This window comes from Nestor notabilis, unplaced genomic scaffold, assembly GCF_000696875.1.
Source record: "Nestor notabilis isolate BGI_N333 unplaced genomic scaffold, ASM69687v1 scaffold15330, whole genome shotgun sequence".
Classification (NCBI taxonomy): domain Eukaryota; kingdom Metazoa; phylum Chordata; class Aves; order Psittaciformes; family Psittacidae; genus Nestor; species Nestor notabilis.
This window is the reverse complement of record NW_009912586.1, coordinates 53,827-59,671: the sequence shown is the minus strand read 5'-3', so window position 1 is coordinate 59,671 and position 5,845 is coordinate 53,827.

Below are 5,845 nucleotides of genomic sequence, written 5' to 3'. Positions count from 1 at the left end.
CCCTCCGCCAGGTTCAGCCAAGGCAGATTCTGTTTCTGGAAATGGGAAAGGCATGCTCTGCTCTCCAAAGGCTTCTCTACAGCTGTCACTCAGGGAGGAGGGAAGGAGCCAAGTTGCACTAGGCAGTACACATTTTTTGAATAGTTTTTGTACTGTCAACGGCTGATGGTTTCTGTTCACAGTCAGTAGACTGCCAGAGCTGATCTATTTTGGGTCTGTATTTGCCCCCAGTCTGACTCTGGTGGACTCTCAGGCAGGGGTTCAGTTCTGCCCAAAAAGCCTTTGGAGCCAGGAGAAACCTGTTTCCAAAACATTCAGGAAACGGACCAAGTTGTCAAAGAGAACAATCTTCCTTGTGTGCACCTGTCTTCCCCTTGTGCTTCGCCAGGGTCACTCACCTCTGAGCCCTGTCCTGTCCTGTTTTCAGGGCCTGTGCTTGGAGCTTGTTTGCTCATACTTGCGAAGCTCAGCTGCATTTATGTCTTCTAAATTTCACCTCATTGAGCAAAACCAAAACAAAAGGTTTGTCTGAACTTTCCCCTTCCTTTTTCCACCTTGGTTCACAGGTGGAGGCAGATCATGCTTGTATGCGGGCAATAACAATATGCTGGCAATAATGACACTGAGCACTCAGATAAGAAATGTGGATGGAGCAGCCCTGCAGCACACCCTGCGTTATAAAGTAACAACATTTTCTATAAAGGCCATTTTGACCAGGGAAGAAGTTTGGAAACTCTTTCTCTAGCCTCCCATAGTCACATAACTATGTTACCTTCTCAAGAAGAAGAGACTTCCCTATTTTTGGGCACTGCAGAAGAGATATGCCCCGCTACTGACCCACATGCTGCCATGCTATGGGAAGTAAGCACTGGTGCTCAATCCTGCAAAACCAAGAACTATTCAAGCACTTCTGAAGAAGACAAAGCAACTTTCTGAGGTGCTTTTTTATTTAGAGACCTGTCTATGTGAAGTCTGGTCTGTATTTACAAACACTTGCATCTCTGATAAAATGGCTGGCGTCTGCCTGCTCTGCTAGCCTTTTCCTGTTCCCCTTTTGCTTGAACAGCTTAGGTGGCATTGAATCAGCTTGTTTGTTACTTAACAGTTTTCCTGGGTATTGGTACCACAGAACATAAACCACTGATCCAGGTCATGCTCTGCCAGGACTTCTGGGTAAGCACACTACAGGTGGGAGTTTTAGAAATCCAGGTAGACTCTGCCATTGAGGTTTCTAATCCAGTCCTGCATGATAAGATGTAAAAAACAATATTTGATGATACTACAAAGGCAGTGAGACAACTCTGTCTTTGTGATCCCTGGGGCTAAATTTGCTGCCAGGAGCACTGCCAGGCAGGGATGCTGCAGAAGTAAGAAGTCCCTAGAGATGTGATTGACGATTGCCTTATTTTGGTAGCCCAGGCAGCCCAACAAGCTCACCTGCTACCTTGTTTTGGAAGGAGGTGTAGGAAACTGCCAACCTTTCTCCAGCCGACTTAAGCCAGGCCCCTGTGCTAGCTGTGGCAGATTTTAAAAATTAATTGCTCTGATCAGGAATATAGTTATACAATAATGTGTGTAAGACCTGGTCACATTGCTTGCATGCTTCTTACAAAATTCAAATGAAATTGCCAAGAGAATTTCAGTGTATCATCTGAAAAACCTGCCTGAGTCCTGTCCAGTACTTCAAAAGACCATCTCTGAGTACTTCTGGCTGTGGGTCTTCCCGCAGGAGCTCCCCGCCTGGCAGCATCCGCCACGGAGCAGGAGGCAGAGCATCACTGCTCGCCATGGCCTCTGAGCAAGGCAGCAGCACGGACAGGCAGCCAACCACCTCCTCATCTGTTGCTAAGGGAACATGGGGAGATGAGCTATAATTATACCAATAAAGTGTGAGAGACAGCCAGAAAGAGAGAGAGAGAGAGATGTGGAATGGGCATTCGTGATGGTTCCTTCTTTATTTTTACTTAGCTTATTGCTTTGTAAATCACCAACAGAAGGTGTCCAAAACATTTCATGTGTTGGTGGATGACTGCAATGTAAGTGAGGCCTTTTGTACAGAACTGTCAGCATCTTCCTAAACACAACAGGATGAGAAAAAGTGTTAAACTGCAAAATTTATCCCAGTCAGCAGCACCTCCCTGGGTGAAACACACAGAATCAGACCATTTAAGAAAAAGCAGGGTGAATGGAGGGGAAGTCCATGGAATATGACATTATCTAGGGCTAGGTGCCTGAGAAAGGGAAGTCCGCTACTCTGAATGTCAGCTTGTGTAGCTTTGCAAAGGGAATTACACAGTTTCAGCCAGGGCTTTTGTAGGGAGGAAACTTCTTGGGATGGCAAAACAGCCTGGAGATGCTACTGCATTTCCCAACCCTTGTGTGAGAGTCCATCATTCGGTGCAGGCAACCCATCTATGAGTCTCACAGCATGGCCCTGGTTGGCACTTAAGTTTTAGGGGAAGGAGAGCAATCAGATCATACCACAGTGCCTCAATCTGTTGCTGTCTCACCAGGGAATCCAGAACAGCCTTCCACTTTGTCGAATAAACAATTAATTTACCAATTTTTCTAATCACTATTCAACAGTTTTCACAACAACTTGCTTATCCTTCCACCTAACCAAAACCACAGCATTTCTGGAAAAATACACTCTGTTACTGTAAGCCTCATCCTTCTGAACTACTTAATGCAAGTTACAGGGAGATGCTCAGTCTGAGAACAAACTGAGTCACTCCCATACAGGTAGGCGTCTGGATTAGTAGAAAAGTAGAAAAAAATGTGCTATAAGGAAAGGGAAAAAAAGAGGGATAGAGAGGTTGGAAGGTGATTACAGATATTTAGCAATTAGCGGGTTCAGTCAGAGCTGCTGACTCGGAAGGCATTGCACTTCACAAAAGTGGTGGTGTGATCTGCACCTTGCTAGGGACAAAGCAGCACTTCCAGCATTTGAAAACCAAGCATAATCCTCTGCTGCACTTGTAACTGCAAGAGAACAAACCACCACAGTGATTATTCCTTGTGCCCAGAAGTGGGGTGAGGGCCAGGTAATACCATTCACACCACCTGAAGATCAGCCTTCAACAGTCAGTCTTCTCTGTGCAGCAAAGGACAATGCCCAAGGGGGTCTACCAAACCAATAGGCTGCCATATCCACTGTTTTTAGATCAACATTTTGTTTCCTTTACATTAGTAAAATGGATACTTTTTACCAGCACTGTTCTGACACTGCTACAGGGGATGCAATGTCAGGAAAAATAAAAAATAAATGCCTCCCCTGCCAATTGATAATATGCAACATCTATTCAGTATTTGGCCAGATCAAATCTCAGATCAACAGACACAGTCCTGCTGATTTGGCCCAAATTGTAGATGGCCCTCCAATGCTGCAGTATGGCTACGTGCTCAGTATATGCACATATATCTGCCATCACTACAGGAAACAAAAAAGGGCAAATTTGGCTCTGCTCTAACTCTGCCAAACCAGGTAGCAGTGCAGCAACAAATCTGGCCCTACATGGCTACGCTCCACTTGGGAGCCTGGGTGCTTGCTACCATCCGTTTCTCTTACTGTCAAACATATGTATTCATGCACACATATTACTTAATTATTGAACTTAACGAAACATGTCAGTACAATGCAGTTCTCTCAAATTCCTTTTAACTTATCCATGCTGAATGCTCGGGGTGAAGCTATTCTAAACAGTGTGCATAATTTCATATGTGCCATTCCCAAGAAACACTATGCATTTTAAACAATATGAGCTGGGCCAGAGAGCTAATGAAGTTAAACGAGGCTGGCAAATGGTAGTGAACTGGACATGATTTAGCAAATGCATCCTGAAAGGACAGTATTTATGAAGGCAGAAATCTAGCTGCGTGTACTGTGAGGAAACTTTCTGCAAACAGATGACTCTGGTTCCCAGGATTTCACCTATCAATCACGCTCTTGAAAAAAGACCTTTCCCCCAGAACGATCCCTCTACATTTCCAGCCCTAACCTCTCCTTTCTCAACATGCAGGGAAAAATAATGCAACCGCCACAAGAAACAACACATTTTTTTAGCCTCGTTTGTCATCTCTGAGACTCACATTCACTCAAGAACATGAGAAACCACCTCTTTTCTCTGTCAAACACTGCTTCTCTCCCCTTGTCCCCAGCCTCTATGTTTTCCACAGATTGCTCATTTTCCAAAGCCCTCAGGTAGGGAGCCCAGATCCTACCTGAGTATTTGCCAGTTTGACTTTTCCACACCAATTTGACTTTTCCACATGGGGCCGCTCAGAGCAAGATAAGCAGCCTGTGGCTGCTGAAATTTCAGCCTGGAGCCAGACCAAGTCCTGGGTGAGACCATTTTTGCTGGCAGTTGGAGAAAATCTTCACCCCTGTGGTTTTGTGAGGATGTAATGGTGCCACTCTGCACACATGGTGTTCAGCATATGAGACAGTGGGGATCACTGGTCTTTATCCCTTGTCTCAAGGAAAGCCCATGGGATGCTGCAGAGATTATTTAACTTGACAAAAGATAAATGCAGAAGACCTGTTGAATGTTTATCATCTTGTTACATGGAAGGCCAATGAACAGGCTTCTTAAATAAAGAAAGGAAAATAACTGGGACACAGGATGCCCGATGAGAGGGCTGTGGACTCCAAGCTTCAGGGATGCCCCAGCAATCCTAGAAGAGCTCGCATAGGACTGTAAGTAAAGAAGTCTGTCTGGGGAGAGACTTTTTAGCAGGGCCTGTTGCGAAAGGATGAGGGATGATGGTTTTAAACTAAAAGAGGGGAGGTTCAGGATGGACATGGGGAAGAAATTCTTTACAATGAGAGTGGCAAAACACTAGCACAGGTTGTCCAGAGAAATGGTGGATGCACCATCCTTGGAGACATTCAAGGCCACACTGGATGTGGTTCTGAGCAACCTGATCTAGTTGAAGATGTCCCAGCGCACTGCAGGGGGGTTGGACTAGATGACCTTTGAAGGTCCCTTCCAACCCAAACTATTCTATGATTCTATGAGATCTCTGCCAGGGCATGACTGGAGCAATGTCTGCATAAGTGCAGTGCTGATCAAGGCATGAGGATGACTGATGTAGAGGGAGGCTACAGTGAGGACATGCCTCCCTGCCAACCTAGAGACAAGTGATTGTTCAGGAATGGAGAACCCTACATAGGAAAACACATACAGATGTTTTTAGTGTCTTACCTAGACCTAAAGACTTCTTACGCCTGCTTGAATAAAGAGCAGCTGGGCTTGTTTCCTTTACTTTTCACTCTCTTAGATACTGATTGTCTTAGATACTGAAAGCATCATTCATCACTGAAACAAGGGATGATAAGCCTTGAGTGCCCTCTTAGCTGGTGATGGGAGGTATGTTTAAGGGGGTTATTGTATCTTCCTCCTCAGATCAGTTCTGGATATAAATGGAAAAAACCCACACATTTTCCAGTGTGATGCATACAGCTGTATCTGAAGGCCAGTGGAAATAATTAGCCCTTCCCTTGATCTCACAGTTTTTCTAAAATAAATGGCCAAGACTAATATCTCAAAGGTTCACATTTTCTCAGTGAGAATTTCTATTCTCTATCTTCCCAGTTACAAATACAATCCAGTGTACTAAATGAAGACTGGTTTTAGGCATCCTGAGCCATTTTCAACAAAGTAAGGCTAACACTGATTGAGAAGAGTCACAGACGAGAACAGATTTGTGATATACTACTGTCTCAGAGCTAAGAAGCATCCATGCCCAAACTGGAAATGAGAATTGTCCACAATGGCCCTTTCCAAGATTTCTTCTGGTTGCAGTAATCAGACAAAGGGAGAAATTTTAGATTTTATTTGCTGGG